The 20556-nt window shown below is 51.1% G+C and overlaps 1 long non-coding RNA gene across 1 annotated transcript in view; it reads left to right on the top strand.

The window, feature by feature from the left end:
* The window catches only part of LOC136005739 (uncharacterized), a 43032-nt gene that overhangs the window by 3226 nt on the left and 19250 nt on the right, over nucleotides 1-20556 (top strand). The window contains exon 2 of the long non-coding RNA XR_010608865.1: nucleotides 8764-8855. This is a non-coding gene — a long non-coding RNA (uncharacterized LOC136005739). The remainder of the gene's footprint in view (nucleotides 1-8763; nucleotides 8856-20556) is intronic.

Below are 20556 nucleotides of genomic sequence, written 5' to 3'. Positions count from 1 at the left end.
TCCTGATCGTATTTATTTTTTTAATTTATTTTGTCATATTTTAAGCAAAGGGAACCGCCTAGATTTTCGTATTTTTATCTATGATCCTACTACAGTTTAATTATTAATCCCAGTGCCCACAGCATCACTGAGCTGCCGTGCAGAGCTCACTGGGTTAGACAATGGCTCTGCATGTCCTGTTTGCCTGTTCATCCCTGCTACAGTCTAGCACATCCCCTCCGGCCCCTGAGGCCCTCAGCTGAGAGCCCCCAGGACCAGTATTTCCCAGGGATGCTCGTGATGCACAGGAGCAGGGATGGGGATAAAAAAAAGATAGGATCCACTTTTGCATCAATGATCATCTTTTTAAATGATAGTGGCAATTTTAATCTGATCATCATTCGTCTCAGCTGGTTATTCATAACAAATCATAGGATCCCAAACTGGTTTGTGTTGGAAGGGACCTTAAAGCTCATCCAGCTCCAACCCCTGCCACAGGCAGGGACCCCTTCCACTAGAGCAGGGTGCTCCAAGCCCCTGTGTCCAACCTGGCCTTGAACACTGCCAGGGATGGGGCAGCCACAGCTTCTCTGGGCACCCTGTGCCAGCGCCTCAGCACCCTCACAGGGAAGAGCTTCTGCCTAAGAGCTCATCTCAGTCTCCCCTCGGGCAGGTTCAAGCCATTCCCCTTGGCCTGCCCCTACAGGCCCTTGTCCAAAGCCCCTCTCCAGGTTTCTTTTAGGCCCTCTTTGGAGAACACCAGCCTGTAATACTAGTAATGTGAACACACTGGCATATCAAGTCTTGCTCCCAGGTGGGCACATCAGGTCCCATCAGGTGTATGGGGATTCTCCATGCATTCCACTCCTGCCCCAGGCTGTTCAGGGCATCCTTGGCCTCATCACATTGCAAACTGCCACCAGGCACTCGCCTCCTTGCTTGCTGGAAGCAGGAGGGTGGCAGGGTTTGGGATAGGGGGCTTCAGTTCAGGAGGCCACACAGGTGCTGAATCAGGGCACACAACTGAGATTATTCTGGGGGGAGAAATGACCCATCCCACAAAGCGCAGTGTCTGCAGGAGCTGTGGTCATTCCTCTAGCGGTTAGTGGTGGTAGGGGGGATTTGGACAGGGATGATAGCAGGGTGGCTAAAGGTAAAACCAGGGAATATGGTACATGGGATGAGTGCCAGGCAGCATCATCTGGGACTCAGGAAAATGTCCCATCTCACCCCCGCACTCCCACCCTTGAGTGGGTTTGAAGCTCCATGACCATGCTGGTCATGGTGTACATTATTAACATGTCCCAGCAGGAAGAAAGTGCAGCTTTACAGTAACCGGGGACTTCTCTTCAGGAAATGGCTCCAGGTTCAAAGAGGAAAGTGAAGCTGCCGATCCTGTCTCTGTGAGGGTGCATCTCTGCTCCATCCTGCCTCATGGGCATGCTGAACAGCTTGGCATCCTTCTTTTATCCCCGCTTCAGGCTTAATCCCATCACAGCTTAGTAAGGATGGAAATTGTGAAATTAGAGGGTTTGTGCTTAAAAGAAAAAAAAAGAAATAACAAAAAAGAGAGGAGTTGTGAAAAGCCGGGGATGGAGGCGGGAATGAAACATCCTCTTTCAAGGAAAAGATGCTGTGACTGCTGTTCTGGGTACCGTGTGCCAGGTAGTGACACAAGATGACTCAGTGCTTGGGATATTAAATTGGCTCTTTATTAAAGCATGTGTTTAGGAAGGTAGCGAGGCGTCAGGCGAGTTCCTCCATCGCCTTCACAGGGGGAACTGAGGCAGGCTGCCTGGATCCTTGTGCTGCCAAGCACAGGGTGCTGGGATCCACGCAGGCAGACCTGTATCCTGCCTCAGCATCCTCACAGGGCTGCTCCCGGTAAAAAGCTCTGGGAAGATGTTAAGAATCTCCCAAGCTCTCTCCTAATTCAGTGGGAACTGGTGGATCTTTGCCAGTGGGAAATGTTCCAGCCTCAAGAGCAGCTGAGGACAGGGAGATATTTGAGAGCGCAAACTGCAACCAAAAAGATGCTGTGCCAAACTCTGCCCTCGTACTGGCAATACCTTTCAAGATGGCTCAGCAATGATGGGAACCTGCTGCTTCAAAGGGGAAATATAGAATATTAACAAAGTACCTTGCTCATAGCTGCAGTGTGCTGGTAGCTTGGCTCTCCCTCGCTAGCTTGAAGCAAATCTTGGCTTCAGAGAGTGTAGCTGAAGGCAAAATTCAACATACTGTGTTCTGCTCAAGTTACACATCCCCTGTGTGGAAAGTTTCGTTATACACACAGATAGGTACTGAAAAAATAAACTAAAGGAGAAAAATCCTTTGTTCTTCCCAAAGTACTTCTGGTACTTGGGTGAGAGATTGGCAATATCTTCAAGGATGGAGACACAGTGATGCCTTCAGCAGGATTCTAAGAAGTGATCTGCAAAATGTCACCGTGACCATCAAGTGTTTGGGTGCTTCATCAGAGACTTCTGCAGGAAAAGAAACACTTAAAAGAAGCTGGGTAAACAATCTTCCTGCTAGATTCAGAGGGATCATTATTCTGGCCAGGCTGCAGTTGAGTTGAAAGCAAATAGACCTCCTTTAAAAAGCCAAATAATAGCCCTACTGTAGAAGCAAGGACTGGAGACAGACAAGGTCTTTATTCCCGTCCCGACAGAGCCTGAACAAGTGGCTCTACCCTCCTTCCTGAGCACGGAGACGTCTGTCAGTGCTTGGGGGGCTGGTGGCGTTGGATGTGGGGTTCCGGTGATTTCTCCTCCACCAGATCTGATGGGTGAGATAGCCTGAATGCCAAGTTGGAGAGAAAATGAGGTGATGGGATATGAATGTGGCCAGGCAGGTTGTGTATGGCGAAAGATTCAGCACAAAGCTTCTTATATCTATATGTATGTGAATTAAACTTCAGAGCAGGGTACCTATGGGTGAAGCAATGCTTTGCTATGGCAAGAGGAGAAGCTGGTTTTGAAATGCTGATCATTCAAGTTCCTTCCCCCACTTCTCAGTTATTTTTAGAAGGGCACTTGTATCCAACGCAGTGATCAGTGCCAAGGCTGTTTTCAAGTCAAGGCTAAATTCATGGTATTCAGCACAGGTCTGAAGAGCGATGGGTCTGCAGATGGGGTGAAATCCAGCCCTGATGCCACTCTCCGTACTACAGATGAGAAGCTGCAAATCAGAACATTTGGATTTTCTCCTTGACCTCACACATTGCTTAAAATAATAACCCTAATTTCCTGTATTTCACATAACTCAGCTGACTAATGAGGCTACCTGGACATAATTCATTACTCTCCTCCCCTGATTTAATTCACAGCTATATCTTTGGGTTAAGGAGACCTTACAAATGCAAAGTATGATTAGCCAGGTAAGAACAAATTGCCAGTTTAAAGGATTGCCACTATTCCAGCTGCAAGGAAGCACACGGGCATTTGCAAAGGTCAGGCTGCTGAGGAGGCTGGCAGAGATGGGTGATGAAAGATCTCCTTGCGCACCAGGCAAGGTGGGTCCTGTCTGATGCCTCCGCAGGCTGACAAAAAGCATCTCTGACAGGGACATCAATAACTCGGTCTGTGCTGGAGAATGAATTCAAATTAACCATTGACCAAGCGCGTTTTGCAGAGGCACAGCTGGCCGGGAAATATTCCAGTAACCCAGAAATATTTCTTTCTTCCTCTGGCTGCAAATGGGATTTTTTTCTATAATCCCTTATGGTGGGTATTAATTGCATCAGAGGATTGTGATGCTGCTTATGGGGTGCAGCTGGAGGGAATGGCTAATCAGTGCAGTGGGAGAAGCAAGGGTATTTCACTGGCATTAGGGTGAAGGGTGTGGAAAATCCAGGGTGCTGGATGGGGGTGACAGCAAGGCACTCTTCCTGTTTGACTCTCCAGGGGGATCTTAATGTGGCCTTTCAATACTTAAAGGGAGCTTAGAGGAAGGCCGGGGACCGAGTTTTTAGTTGGACCTGTAGCAATGGGACAAGGGGGAGTGGCTTTAACCTGCCAGAAGGGAGACTGAGATGAGCTCTTAGGCAGAAGCTCTTCCCTGTGAGGGTGCTGAGGCGCTGGCACAGGGTGCCCAGAGAAGCTGTGGCTGCCCCATCCCTGGCAGTGCTCAAGGCCAGGTTGGATACAGGGGCTTGGAGCAAGCTGCTCCAGTGGAAGGGGTCCCTGCCCGTGGCAGGGGTTGGAGCTGGATGAGCTTTAAGGTCCCTTCCAACCCAAACCGGTCTGGGATTCTGTAACTTGGCCATTTCATCACTTTCAAAACTCCCATCACACATCTGTATTATATTCTGTATGCTCGGGTTTATTGACACAGTTGACTTTTTAAGCAATCTGTAGCCCAAAAAAGCTGCTTGAAATGAAGTATTAGCAAGAAGGAGACTAAAACTTTGGAGGAAAGCCATGCTGGAGCAGTAGCAGTCTGGTCCTGGGTGCACTGCTCATTAGAAACAAGGCTGAAAAGAGCAGGCTGGGCACCACACGGAGCTGTGATGGCTGCATCTGGATGTGCTGGCTCTGCCCAGAACAAATTACTAGTTTAAAGGATTGCCACTGTTCTAGCCCCAGGGAAGCACATGGGCATTTGCAAAGGTTCCTGGGCAGGAACCACTGTGGGGCTGGTAGCCCAGCCCTTGGCTAGAGAGGGGTGGCAGGCAGCATGACTCCATGGGCTTGGGTTTGGATGACGCAGGCTCTGCCACTGATGATGATAGATGAAAACCTTCAGTTCTTGTCTTCAGTTTTGCTCCTCTGAAACAGGCACAGCTCTGCCTATCCTCTTGGTAATGTACTTTGTGAATCAGCTTTCACCAGGTGTAAATCACCACTACTGCTTGTGGAGCAGCCCCGGGTTAGCAAAGGCTGAGGAGTACTCTTTCATCTTTCTGGTCCTCAGGACAAAGTCCTAGCAGAAAATCTTCCTCTTAGGGACAGTGAGAAGTGTCTCAGGGTTACTGTCCTGTGCCTCATCTTCAGGATTTTGGCAGCTTCTTTGCTTGACCTTCGGTTACTCCAGGATCTGGTGGGCAAGAGCACAAAGCCCACCAAGGAGTCTTTCACCATATGCCTGCTCACACCAGAAGCCCAGCACCTTGCTTCTCCTGCTCCTGGGAGCCCACATCCTCTGCACTCACCTTCCTGCACCCTCTGTTATCTCCAACACATCTTTTAATGATGCCCTTCCTGTCCCTGACTCACCTGCAGATATGCAGACCCTCCTTTTCCCCCTAAATCCTATCTCATCTCCACCAGCACAACCACCACAAACAGGAAGGAGGCAGCAAACAGCACTCCAGCACCCAGCAAACATGGGGGAGATTGGAAAATACATGTATTTTTTATCAGATTAGTTTGTGTATTACAGCAATGGAGAAACTATCAGGGTCGCTCAGACTCCATTCTTTCAAGGGGAAGGACTGACACACCAAGGAGATGTGATATCCCAGAGTGCTCGAATCTTTCACCCTCTTTTTCCCACTGGGCATCTCCACACTGTGAAATGATAGCCCTTACCCATGTAATAAAACCTTACTGAACAAGGCAACTTGTGGTTTGCACACATCAGCAGGCCAGGCTGTGCCATGACAAGAGCGCAGGATTTATTCTTGGTCAGCTAATAAAACAAACAAGCTTATCTTCACGTGGCCTTTGCTTCTTATCATATTGCTTTGGTAAAAATACACCTGGCTGAAGTCCTCCCTCCCTTCCCTCAGCTGCCAAGGGCTCATATCCCAGTTTAGACCGCTTTGCCATCCCAGTGAGGTGACTGGGGAGGAAAGGGAGATGGTTTCATTCCCTGCTTGCTGCAGAAGATGTTAGGAGAAAAGGGCTTGACACGCTCCTGCTTTTGATGGGGGAAAAAGGAGATAACAGTATCAAACCACAAGCACACCAGTCGTATAGTAGATATTTTATCACTCTGTGGCCTTCAGGAATCAGAGCAGGGCAGATTTATAGTAACTGTGCTGGGAAAGCAATATATCATGGTACAGATAACCTCATATACACACAGGATAGCATTTATACATGAGATGGAAATTTGCAGCTGTGGGATGAACAGTGTGAGGGTACCTACTGACCTGCTCAACTAAAGTTAGTTATCCCCCCAGCACAGACACTGGTTAATGATGTAGCTGTTTCAGAGCAAAAGTTCTATTTATGTGCCCCAGAATACACAGTTTAGTCTGAAATTGCTTTAACCTGCCGGAGGGGAGACTGAGATGAGCTCTTAGGCAGAAGCTCTTCCCTGTGAGGGTGCTGAGGTGCTGGCACAGGGTGCCCAGAGAAGCTGTGGCTGCCCCATCCCTGGCAGTGCTCAAGGCCAGGTTGGACACAGGGGCTTGGAGCAAGCTGCTCCAGTGGAAGGGGTCCCTGCCCGTAGCAGGGGTTGGAGCTGGGTGAGCTTTATGGTCCCTTCCAGCCCAACCCAGTCTGGGATTCTGTCATTCTATGAAATAACAGAAATAACCAAAGGTCTTTTCACCCAGGTCCAGCCAACACTTTCCTACCCCATGAGCCGGAGTGTGTCCTGCAGCTCAGGGCATTGAAGGACCAGAGGGGCTGGGGGAACCTCCTGCCTCCCCACCAATCCTGGGTGCTGCTGTCCACCCAGCCCTTCCTCCAGTAGCCCAGCATCACCCTGACATCAGGCTGACTGGCACATCTGAATTTGTTTCCCAAGCAGAGCAACACTCCTTGGTTAACATCTTCCATCCCGCCCCCCTTGGCATCCCTCACTGCTCTCACCAGAGATACCTTACCTGTCACCTTTCTTTTCTCCTAGCTCTTTCCCCAAAAGCCTCATTTGACCCCCACACCATTACTAACATGTAGAAGGGTAACAGAGGCCATTTCAAAGCAGTTCATGGGGCTGCCTGCATCACCAGGGGTGTGGGTAGCTTTTGCCCCACAGCCTCAGCAGTTCTTAAACACATCCTACTGCACGCTGGATATGTGGTTTAGCTAAATCAGGTTGTTTAACTTGAATCTCCTCAAACCAGCCCGTTGTGCTGACTAGAAGAGACAAGAGGAGCTCTGTGCCTGGAGCATGTCTGCCAGGATGCTCGGATGGGACTTCACAATGAGGATCGTCAGGAGCCTTCACCTCCTGATACCCCTTCTACATCTCTCTCCACCCATCAGTCAAGGACAATGTATGAGACTCAGATTCCTGATGACAAATCCATCAGCAGCAAGGCTTTCACATCCTTGACATTCATGCCCAAGGAGGATGCACACGTTCCTTTTCCTCTCTCCTACCTCCCCCTCCATGACCAGCCCATCCGAGTTGCCTATTTCTTAGGTTTCTGATAAGAAAAAGACAGCTGAAGGACCATTGCCATGAGAGAGCTGCAAATCAGATCATATCCGTGGCTGTCCTTAGGATGTTTGGACTCACACACTCACTACGTATTTTATTGGGTTTCCCATCTTAAGCAAGAAGCCAGTTCCTATTTGCAGGGATGCGACATGTTTCTGCAGGACATCCCTCATAGTGTGTGCACCCTGGTTGCTACAGGATTTCATATTGCACATGCTTTTTCCTAAAAATCCTATGAAAATGAGTCAAGCTTTTCCAGAGCTCTGGCTGTAAAATAAACTTGCTTTTCTAATATGTCACTGTAGCATGATGGTGCTCTAATCCAGCTGGGAACCCACACAGGGATGGTCCCACAGCACCCTGGCTTTCCTGTGTACCAGCACTCCACCATTTTTCCCAGGGATGGGACACAAGAAGATGTTTTCCTGTGTTTCCTCCCTGCGTTGAGTGTGGACATTTCCTCTGTTTCAGAAGGAACAGTGAAATCTGGGAGGATGCTGAGCCCATCTCTCTTAGCTTTGCTCCTATGAATAAGTACTAGCAGGTCTTTGGAGCTAGACCAAGAAAGAGCAGGCACAGCCCTTCTGTCAGCAGTTATTCCAGTGTCCCCTCTTCTACTGCTAAAATAAGATGTTTAATTCAACTCAATTTTGAAATTATCCTAATTAAAAAGGGCCAGCAACACAATCCAGTGCACTCCACAGAGAGAAAGTGGTAGCTTGAAAGGGAAGTAATAATGAAAGACCTGCTTTTGGATTCCAGATAATATAATTTCCAGCAGATAATGTTTAATTCCTGTATAACAAACCCATGTTCCCCAGCTGGGCTTCATTCACACGGGCTGAAGTGCAGACAGTTCTAGCAACAGTAGACTGAAACCTTTGATAGCATCTTTTGGGTCCTGGTGCTGAGAAAAACCTTATTGACTAGAGGTCCATGGCATTTGGTCTACCTTACTTGCAAGGCATTTGTAGCCATTTGGAGAAGCAGAGTATTGCAAAGTCAAGGACCCCCAAATCCTCAGCATCTTCTGTAAAACCATGAGATTTTGGGTTTTAGAATAGTTCAATTGGACAGGGCCTACAACAGTTATCTAGTCTAACTTCACTCTTGCCCAAGTTCTGATCGTTTATAAAGCACTTAGCTATCTCACCAGGTAAAATCCTTTCTAAATTATATATTTGAATTCTTGATGATATATTTGAATCATTTTTTAATTCTAGCAAGTAGTAAGGCAAGGCAGTAAATATCACTAGGGTCATGCTACGAGTCATGGGAGATCAAGGTGACGGGAGATGATTTTCTCCAGTTCTAAAGAAAAACCCCAACCCGGACACCTCTCCCAAGTGACATATTCTCTTAGGAGGGATTAGACTTCAGAAAGGGTTGAACTTTGCTACAAAGATAGCCCTGAATTAATCTCCTTCTATGTGTTCTCTCCAGGATACAGTGATTGTAATTGACAAGAAACTCAGGGATGCATGGCAGGACACAAAAGATGGACAAATTTCAGTTGCAAGCATTTAACAGCAAAGGTAATTAAGGGTGTGGGACCTGCAGTCTTTAATCAAAGTTGTTTTCTTTTTTTGTGTGTGCATTTAATATGTGCATTTAATAAAGGCTTCTAAAATAGTGTGCTAGGGCTTAAAGAAAACAGTGAACATTGTATGGGGATTAATGGGTGAGGTCCTTTGGGCTGCATAAGAGAGGGCATCAGAGGAGACTGTGCCTGCTGGCCTTGAGCTCAGCAAGTCTGCTTCTGCTCACCTTGGGAAACATCCACATGCAGACATTACCTTGGAAATCCTGGATTAATTATTTGGGTGTGCTTGGATGCAAAGAGAAGAGTTAGACCTTGTGGCATCCCTGGCTGTGACAGGGCTGTGACCACCCTGTGAGGGCACCAGCCAACCAAGGGCGCCAGGGAGGAAATGCATGAAGGAAAATATCTGTAGAAACAAGAGTTTTGTTTTTCAATAGATTTGAGTTTGTGTGAATTGAAACAGGCTCTTTGTAAAGGATTTATCCATCAACCAGATCTCAGGCACTGGTAGCACCAACATCCCTGGAAGCCTAAAGAGCAGGTAACATATCTGATAGCCTCGAGTAGCTAAGATACTTCCAACATACATAAGGTTTCTATTTCCCATCTTCAGCCTGAAACTATTGTTCATGCATGCTTTTGCTTTCTTCTGCCTGACTCCCATGGGGTCACCGGGTTTAGAAGAGGTGCTGATAAACCACATCTATGTAAAATATGGGAATATGTTCTTCTCCGTAAGCGTATACCTTCTGCTAATATATGGGAATATATTATTTCCCCATAATAATGGGAATATGTAATTCCTAATATATGGGAATTACAGGGAGATATCTCGGAGCAGCAAAGTGGGGCTCAATAACAGGGGTCCCAATAACTTTACCAAGGACCAGACTGAGAAGGTCCTCAGAGTCTTACTGGACTCATTAACTCAAGCTCGTCCTACATACCCACAGCCCCCTCCTTCCCCATCCCCTTCCAACATCTTTAACATCCCAACTCATTGGAGCCAGGAGCAGGGAAGTGACTGCCTCTCCTGCCGCAGCAGCACCACATCCCACACCGCATCCAGCAGCAGCTCCAGCTTTGAACCCTGGTGCAGACAAAGCAGGAACCACCCTTTCCAACTGCTGCCTTGGGTTCCTGGGTTGCAGTTCATGGCAGGTGAAATGTGGCAGCAAAGTTTACATAAACATAGTCAAACAGAGCTGGATTTCTGCCTCTGAGCCATCGACTGGCAGCTGCTGTTTTGTTGGTTTCTCCAGGCTTCATGCAGAAGTCGGTCACATGAGGAGCAAATTATAGGAGTGCTTGTGACTATGAAGGGAATAGGTTCTCACTACCATCACCCTGATCAACAGTAAACCTATTTCCAGCCCTTTTCCCACATCATTGTGGCCAAACCCCGGACCAGCCTCACTCAGGTACTGAACAAGCACCGAGAACAAAGGACTTGTTGTTGTTCCTCCGCAGTTCCAGTGCACGTCTTGTCCCAGCTTTGGACGTTTATTGCTCATGAGATAGGGATGTTTGCTGACGTTCACCTTCTCACCTGAGAACGCCCAGGTAGAAACACAATTCCTGGACATTCAGAAAACTGACTTGGGGCCACAGTTCTACATGAATGCTGCTGAAACACAGTTTCATAGAATCCCAGACTGGTTTGGGTTGGAAGGGACCTTAAAGCTCATCCAGCTCCAACCCCTGCCACGGGCAGGGACCCCTTCCACTGGAGCAGCTTGCTCCAAGCCCCTGTGTCCAACCTGGCCTTGAGCACTGCCAGGGATGGGGCAGCCACAGCTTCTCTGGGCACCCTGTGCCAGCGCCTCAGCACCCTCACAGCAAAGAGCTTCTGCCTAAGAGCTCATCTCAGTCTTCCCTCGGGCAGGTTCAAGCCATTGCCCTTGGCCTGTCCCTACAGGCCCTTGTCCCGTCCCTACAGGCCCTTGTCCCAAGCCCCTCTCCAGGTTTCCTGCAGCCCCTTTAGGCACTGGAGCTGCTCTCAGGTCTCCCCTTCAGGAGCCTTCTCTTGTCCAGGCTGCCCCAGCCCAGCTCTCTCAGCCTGGCTCCAGAGCAGAGCTGCTCCAGCCCTCGCAGCATCTCCATGGCCTCCTCTGGCCTCGCTCCAGCAGCTCCACATCCCTCTTGTGCTGCTGCCCCAGAGCTGGATCAGGGCTGCAGGGGGGTTTCCCCAGAGCACAGCAGAGGAGAATCACCAGCATTTATCTTAGACCATTAGATCATATCTCTTAGAGACCCTCACCCTCAGCATCCGTAGCCATGCCATAACATGGAATACTGCATCACTGCCTGATAATGCTTTTCTCACACAGATGTTGTTGCCATCACTCCCATCTTCTGTCTGATTGAAGTCACCAGCAGCGCTGACATGTGGAGTTGACACCAGGACATTTTTCTTTCACATGTGGGAGATCAGGGAGAGAAATCACAGTTTGGAGAAAAAAAAGGTTTTCTTTTGTATTTAAACCTTTTCCTCCTACTCAGAGGAGGTCTGGTAGAGCCCCCCCTTTACTGAGTTGCTCTTTGGTTCAGCACATTCCCAAATATTCCTCTGTCTGCAGAATTGCTGTGCCAGTGTGAGTCTTGGGACGCTGGTTTCTATCCCGGATGGCATCAGCATCAGAAATAGAAATTTTAGAAATATGAAATAGAAATTACTTAATTGCCTGAACGTTGCTGACTTACGCCAGCTGAGACACCCTAAGTCATCTGCATGGGCACATGGGTGACACAGGACCTCCAGCAGCCATCCATCAGAGCATCTCTGATGGAGCTGGATACCTGCATCCTTGCAGCTCAACCAGCTCCAAAATACCTCAGTTTGTAAACCAAAATGAGATGGTACAGGCCCAAAACAGGTGTTAGGAACACCATTAACTGAGGAAACAGTGGAAAGTTCTGCTCAGTCTGCACCGAGGTGTGTGCTTTCTGTCTCCACCCTCATCTATTGCAGCCCCCCTGGTTTTCCTCCTACCTCTACTGCTCATCCTTCCTGCATGCAGCAAAGGAGGGATCAAAGATGTCTCAGTGCTGAAGGTCCCAGCTCCATCCCTGCACAACACAGCTTGGGCAGGGCAATAAACCCTCCTTAGGAAATGCCACAGCTCTAATTTAGGTGTCCTAAATCCACTCAGGGGTTGGTGGACAGGAGCTATCTCCTTTGGTAGGATCAGGCCTCTCCCTGTGGAGATCCTGGAGACAGTGAGGCGCCTGTGAAGCTCCTCTGTTGTTTGCTCCCTGCCCCTTTGACCTCGTCAGGCTTTAGCATTTGAGACACACTAAGTCAGCTGAATCCTTTCACGTCCCAAATGCCCGGACCCCCTGACTATGTTAACAACAGCACTATTGCACATTTGTTTCCAAATGCTTTACAGTCAGATCAAGGCCAAAGCCCTGGGTTTGTTGTTTACCTGTAAGTTTGGGGGATAGAAAATCAGGGAAGGGAAATAGAAACAAGGAGCGTGACCAGCAGGTGGGAGGAGGTGATCCTGGGGAGTCTTCATCAGGGACTGTAGTGACAGGACAAGGGGTAACGGGTTAAAACTTAAACAGGGGAAGTTTAGATTGGATATAAGGAGGAAATTCTTTCCTGTTAGGGTGGTGAGGCACTGGAATGGGTTGCCCAAGGAAGCTGTGGCTGCCTCATCCCTGGCAGTGTTCAAGGCCAGGTTGGACAGGGCCTTGAGTGAGATGGTTTAGTGTGAGGTGTCCCTGCCCATGGCAGGGGGGTTGGAACTGGGTGATCTTAAGGTCCTTTCCAACCCTAACTATTCTATGATTCTGATATTCAGTTCTTAACAGTGAGTACTTGAGAGCAGGGAAAAACATTCTTACTTGGAGTGAGAAGTCCATGTTTCTCTGTGAGTCTGTCCTTGAATAGAAATAGGATAAAAAAATGCAATTAAATGTAGAATTAATATATCTATATATGAAATAATTCTTAATGGATATGCAAGATATAAGAAAGCAAACTCATATCTTCATGAGAGGTTGCCATTGACTACGGCACTGAATTGAACTCTCTCTTCTTTGAATGATCTTGAATGATCACGTCTCTCAGGAGTTCAGAACAAGCAGATCTCATGCTCATCCTTCTCAGTCTTGAATTGAAAACTAATGTCATGCTTCCCTGTCTTTTCATCTCTCAAATTGCTTCCTGCTGACGGCAGGAACATGTTCTCTCTGTCGGCTAAAGAAGCCACTGCTGTCAGGCCTGGGTGCTTCAAACCCTGGGGCTGAGCCAGCTCAGGTCCATCGTTTCGCACCAATGTCTGCAGCAAACACACTCTGCTGTCACGACAGACACAATTAAAGGCAGACAAATTACATTAAGCTAAATACTCAACTCCCATTGAAATAGCTTTGTTTTAGGAATGATCCCTGCATGTTACTTAAACCAAAACATCTCCTATTTAACACTCAACACACCTGTATTTAGAGTGCTCTTTTGCCATCCCAGTCCAGAATGTTATCCTGAAATCAGAGCACTGTTTGCTTCATCTGCATATAACAATTAAACCCATGGGGTTGCACCTGCCCCATATTTGCAGCACGGAACCAGCAGTGTGTCCCCACCTCCACCCATCCCTTCTTGTGCACCCTTTGGTGCCCCCATGGAGACCAAGACTCCCCTCTTGGCTTCTCCAGTGTGCATCATTTCACAAGGGGCAGTAGGGGCAGGACAGGCGGAATGACTTTAACCTGCCAGAGGGGAGACTGAGATGGGCTCTTAGCCAGAAGCTCTTCCCTGTGAGGGTGCTGAGGCGCTGGCACAGGGTGCCCAGAGAAGCTGTGGCTGCCCCATCCCTGGCAGTGCTCAAGGCCAGGCTGGACACAGAGGCTTGGAGCAAGCTGCTCCAGTGGAAGGGGTTCCTGCCCGTGGCAGGGGCTGGAGCTGGATGAGCTTTAAGGTCCCTTCCGACACAAACCATTCTGTGAGTCTACGTTTCTATGAAAGACCAGAAAAGCAGCTGTTACATCTGTATATTTGGTATTTGTACCCTCTGAGCAGGGCCTTTGGGTACCTCTCTACACACACATGCAGCCAGGCACCTCATGGGCATCACCGGGTCTTCAGCACCACACCACAAACCCATCTCTGTGCCCTGCACCAGTTGTTCCACCTCCAGCCTTTACAAATGGTTGGAAATGGGCTTGCCTCTGGTGCTTCTCCAGCCTGGGGCACCTCCACCTCCCTGCTCCTGCATCCGAGCAGCCCCTCCCCATCCTCATGCTCTCCATCCTGGTGCTCCTGCACCTCTGTAATCACCCTCCCCTGTTCCTGCATCCCAGTGTGCTTGCATCCCAGTACCTTCACCCGTCCTGGTGCTCACCCATCCTGGTACCCACCCCATCGTGGTGCTCCCCATCCCAGTACTATGCCTTTCTCCCCATCAGAGTCTTCCTGCATCCCAGTGCTCCTCAGCCTGGCACCTCCACCCAGGCACCTCAATCCCAGTATCTCTCCTGTCCTGATACCCCTCCCATCTTTGTGTTCCCCATCCCAGTACCCTATCCTGGTACCCCTCTTATCCCAGTGTTTCCCGTCCCAGTACCCCTCCCATCCTATAAACATCCCCCCTTCCTGATCCCGATATCCCGTATCCTGGCATTCCACATCCAGGTACCCCTCCCATTCCTGTACCCCTACCTTCCCCCTCGATCCCCATATCCCAAATCTCGGTGCTCCTCAGCCCGGCATGTCCATCCCAGTGCCTCCATCCTGGTACCCCCACCCGGTACTCATCCTATCCCAGTGCTCCCCATCTTGGTACCCCTCCTATCCTGACACCACATCCCCACTGCCCCTGATCCCGTTACCTTACATCCCCTTGTTCCTCATCCCAGTACCCTTCCTATTCTTGAACCCTCTCCTTCCCCCTCGATCCCGATATGTCCTTTATCCCTGTACCCCACTTCCCTATATCCCACATCCCGATACCCCACGGTTCCCTCTATCCCGGTGTCTCCCCGCTCCCCGGTGCCGGCTGGCGGTGACGCTGCGGCTCCCCCTGGTGGCGGCGGCTGCGCACTGCCGAGTTCCGCCGCCACCCCAGCCCCAGACCCGGCGTGACCCCGAGTGACCCCGGCAGCGACACAGGCGACACGGCAGTTCATGGGCACCCACCGCGTTACCGGGGTGCCCGCGGGCCCCGGGGCTCAGCCGCGCTCCTGCTGAGGCATCTTGGGGCGGTTTGTGTTGGAAGGGACCTCAAAGCTCATCCAGCTCCAACCCCTGCCACGGGCAGGGACCCCTTCCACTGGAGCAGCTTGCTCCAAGCCCCTGTGTCCAACCTGGCCTTGAGCACTGCCACGGATGGGGCAGCCACAGCTTCTCTGGGCACCCTGTGCCAGCGCCTCAGCACCCTCACAGGGAAGAGCTTCTGCCTAAGAGCTCATCTCAGTCTCCCCTCGGGCAGGTTCAAGCCATTCCCCTTGGCCTGTCCCTACAGGCCCTTGTCCAAAGCCCCTCTCCAGGTTTCCTGCAGCCCCTTTAGGCACTGGAGCTGCTCTCAGGTCTCCCCTTCAGGAGCCTTCTCTTCTCCAGGCTGCCCCAGCCCAGCTCTCTCAGCCTGGCTCCAGAGCAGAGCTGCTCCAGCCCTCGCAGCATCTCCATGGCCTCCTCTGGCCTCACTCCAACAGCTCCATGTCCCTGTTGTGCTGGTGGCTCCAGAGCTGCACACAGGACTCCAACTCGCCATGCAGGGTCATCATTGTGAGATCCCTCCAAGCATAACCATGGTCAGACCCACTCCAGATCTGGTGCTGGCCTGGCCAGAGCAGGCTGTGGAGCTCTGCCCCTGCCATGGGGACAGGTATCACCTCCTACACCCAGCCCTTTAGGATGGAGGCTGCTGGGGACATGCTGTTAGGAACAGCACAAGCAGTGACCTGGCTTCCAGCAGCCACGGGTTAAAGGTGTGAATTGTACACAGCTCCCAACTCAATTTCTTCTAACAGCCCCTTCCTTTGGGAATACAGCTTAGGGACTTCCTGGATCCAGAGTTAGGTATGAAAAGGCAGTGACAACCTGCAGTGGCAAGTCCCATAGCTGCATCTTTGCAAGAAGACACTTTAAAGTTTGTTTTAACTTGCTCCTTGACCCCCTTTGGATGCTGTCTTGTTCTTCCTCTGGAAGTAATGAGTTTTCTGTTCTCCAGAGGCCATCCCCACACCTCCATGTGACTATATCTTCCCTGCTCTCAGATTCAAGACTTCGTGGGCATAGCCAGGGACCTCTTCCATTCCCTGAGCATCATGTGCACTGGGAAAAGTGCTGTGAGAGGTAATTGCAGCTGCAGCTTACTTCACAATATGACAATTTTAAAGTACAGGATTCTGCCAGCAAGCTAAGAACTGGATTCAGACATGGAGGTCTGGTGGGACACAAGGCTGTTCTTCCATGCACAGGAGAAAGTCCCGGGCTGTGTCTGTGTCCTTCTGGAGCAGCTGGTTCTGTCCCAGTGACACAGCTCTGTACTGGGAAGGATCTGGACCAGGACATCCCTCCTGAGTTCCTGTGCATCCCTCCAGCAACACAGTAGCATGAGGGCCTTTGATTTTAAGATCAGGACCTTGCCTCTGCCTGTGATGGATGAAGCCTATCAGCACTGGGTGGAAGTCTGGGTGGTGCACAGGCTGCTCTGCTTGGCCCAGATGCCCTCTCGATGGTCACAGTGCCACACAGAGGCTAGCATTTGGTGTCACTGAAGTGACACTGAGCCCACTGCCATCTTCCAGATGAATCTAAGGCAGGCCTCTGGGACCTGCTTTAAGCCCTTGGGCTCCTTCCTATGCTCTCCGCCACTTGGAGAAGAGCCCTTCCAGGCTGTTCTTGCTCCTGTCATCACCTGAGGGACACCCCATATGCATGATACCCACGCATGGCACAGCCACATGCCCACCATGTCCCTGCACATGGCCCAGGAGGGACCAATGTTTGCAAAGGCCAACCCTGCCCAAGGCGACTTGTTCAGAGCAAGAGATCTGGATTCTGCTCCCAACCCTGACACCTCAGCAAGGTGAATGTCACAACCCCCCCCGCCCCAAGTGTTTCCCCACCTCTCCCAAGAGGCATGGAGAGGGGAAGGAAGTGGGGTTGGGGAAAATCCAGCTTTCCTGAGCTCCCAAGGAATGGGAATTAAATTAGGGAGTAGGTTGGGGACCAAATGTAATGAGAGGGACAGGTAACACAGCAGGGTAAGCTGGAGGCCAGATGAACGGGGGTGGAAGGAACTCACTGTTTCTCATGGCACCTCACTGGAGCATCATGATGGTGGCCTGGCCGTGGGCAGACTGGGGTTTATTTTGGTTATTTTTGGTTCCTCAGCTGTTTTACCAAAGAATTTGGGGGTCACACAATAGTGTTAAACCCAGCTAACAGCATCACTGCTGCACCACCCAGAGCCTTTCAACACCAGCTTTCTGCCATTTAAGTCAGATTATAGCTATCACCATAAACTCTCTGTGTAGATACGACTCATATCTCTACTGATAGCAGTGAATCAGGGTAAAAAAAAGCTCATTTCCGTGCTCCCCTCTGTCACCTGTAGGAACAGAGCACTCAGGATCCCACCCTGTGTCCAGGCACTGAAACCCCAAGGCCTGGTCCCTTCATTAGCACTTTGCTCGAGGTGCTCACGTCCATTAGGACCATGCATAAGGACCTCCTGCCCTGCAGGGAGGACAGGGGGGCTCCCATCCTTCACAGGGCGTGCTCCACAGGCACGATTCAACCTCCCCTCTAGACCCTGCAAGAATGCTGGGGTCTTCCATTAACTGCTCCGCAGGGAAAGCTGCGGAGTCCCTCGGGCTGTGATTGTGCCAGTGGCCACACAGGGGTGCCAGAGACTGCAGGTGGCTGCAGCCGTCGCGCACAGAACATCCTCTGCCAGCACCAAAACAACGCACACAGCACCCTCTGCCAGAACAAAACCATCGCACAAAGCACCTTCTTCCGGCACCAAACCATTGCACACAGAACATCCGCTGCCAGCATCAACCATCGCACACAGCACCCTCCGCCATCACCAAACCATCGCACACATCACCTTCTGCCGGCATCAAACCATAGCACACAGCAACTTCTGCTGGCACCAAACCATCGAACACAGCACCTTCTGCCGGCACCAAACCGTCGCACACAGAACATCCTCTGCCAGCACCAAACCATCGCACACAGCACCTTCTGCCAGCACCAAACCATCGCACACAGAACATCCTCTGCCAGCATCAACCATCGCACACAGCACCTTCTGCCAGCACCAAACCGTCGCACACAGAACATCCGCTGACAGCATCAGGCATCGCACATAGCACCCTCTGCCAGCACGAAAACCATCGCACACAGCACCTTCTGCCAGCACCAAACTGTCGCACACAGAACATCCTCTGCCAGTACCAAACCATCGCACACAGAACATCCGCTGCCAGCATCAACCATCTCACACAGCACCCTCTGCCAGCACCAAAACCATCGCACACGACACCTTCTGCCATGACCAGACCATCGCACACAGCACCTTCTGCCAGCACCAAACCATCGCACACAGCACCTTCCGCTGGCACCAAACCATCGCACACGGCACCTTCTGCTGGCACCAAACCATCGCACACAGCACCTTCTGCCAGCACCAAACCGTCGCACACAGAACATCCAGTGCCAGCACCAAACCATCGCACTCAGCACCTTATGCTGGAACCAAACCATCGCACACAGCACCCTCTGCCAGCACCAAACCATCGCACACAGCACCCTCTGCCAGCACCAAACCATCACACACAGCACCTTCTGCTGGCACCAAACCATCGCAAACAGCACCTTCTGCCAACACCAAACCGTCGCACACAAAACTTCCGCTGCCAGCACCAAACCACCGCACACAGCACCTTCTGCCGGCACCACACAATTCCACACAGCACCTTCTGCCGGCACCAAACCACTGCACACAGCACCTTCTGCCGGCACCAAATCGTCGAACACAGCCCCTTCTGCCAGCACCAAATCATTGCACACTGCTCCTTCTGCCGGCACCAAACGGTCGCACACAGAACATCCTCTACCAGCGCCAAACCATTGCACACAGCACCTTCTGCCGGCACCAAAAAATCACACACAGAACATCCGCTGCCAGCACCAAACCATCGCACACGGCACCTTCTGCCGGCACCAAACCATCGCACAGAGAACATCCGCTGCCAGCATCAACCATCGCACACAGCACCCTCCGCCATCACCAAACCATCGCACACAGCACCTTCAGCCAGCAACAAACCATCGCACACAGCACCCTCTGCCGGCACCAAACCATCACACACAGCACCTTCTGCCGGTACCAAACCATTGTACACAGCACCTTCTGCCGGCACCAAACCATCGCACGCAGCACGTTCTGCCGGCACCAAACCATCGCACACAGAACATCCGCTGCCAGCATCAACCATCTCACACAGCACCCTCTGCCAATACCAAAACCATAGCACACGGCATGTTCTGCCAGCACCAAACCATCACACACAGCACCTTCTGCCGGCACCAAACCATCGCACACAGCACCTTCTGCCGGCACCAAACCATCACACACAGCACATTCTGCCAGCACCAAACCATCGCACACAGCACCTTCTGCCAGCACCAAACCATCACACACAGAACCTTCTGCTGGCACCAAACAATCGCACACAGAACATCCTCTGCCAGCATGAACCATCGCGCACAGCATCCTCTGCCAGCACCAAACCATCACACACAGCGCCTTCTGCCAGCACCAAACCATCGCACACACCACCTTCTGCTGGCACCAAACCATCGCACACAGAACATCCTCTGCCAGCACCAAACCATCGCACACAGCACCTTCTGCCGGCACCAAACCGTTGCACACAGAACATCCTCTGCCAGCACCAAACCATCGCACACAGCACTCTCTGCCAGCATCAAACCAACTCACACAGAACTTCCGCTGCCAGCAACAAATCATCGCACACAGCACTTTCTGCTGGCAACAAACTGTCGCACACAGAACATCCGCTGCCAGCATCAACCACCTCACACAGCACTCTCTGCCAGCACCAAAACCATCGCACACAGCACCTTCTGCCATGACCAGACCATCGCACACAGCACCTTCTGCCAGCACCAAACCATCGCACACAGCACCTTCTGCTGGCACCAAACCATTGCACACAGCACCTTCTGCCAGCACCAAACTGTCGCACACAGAACATCCAGTGCCAGCACCAAACCATCGCACACAGCACCTTATGCTGGAACCAAAGCATCGCACACAGAACATCCGCTGCCAGCATCAACCATCGCACACAGCACCTTCTGCCAGCACCAAACCGTCGCACACAGAACATCCGCTGACAGCATCAGGCATCGCACATAGCACCCTCTGCCAGCACGAAAACCATTGCACAGAGCACCTTCTGCCAGCACCAAACTGTCGCACACAGAACATCCTCTGCCAGTACCAAACCATCGCACACAGCACCTTCTGCCGGCACCAACCCATCGCACACAGAACATCCGCTGCCAGCATCAACCATCTCACACAGCACCCTCTGCCAGCACCAAAACCATCGCACACGGCACCTTCTGCCATGACCAGACCATCGCACACAGCACCTTCTGCCAGCACCAAACCATCGCACACAGCACCTTCCGCTGGCAC

This window comes from Lathamus discolor, chromosome Z (assembly GCF_037157495.1).
Source record: "Lathamus discolor isolate bLatDis1 chromosome Z, bLatDis1.hap1, whole genome shotgun sequence".
Lineage (NCBI taxonomy): Eukaryota > Metazoa > Chordata > Aves > Psittaciformes > Psittacidae > Lathamus > Lathamus discolor.
This window is presented reverse-complemented; position numbering and strand designations above follow the sequence as displayed.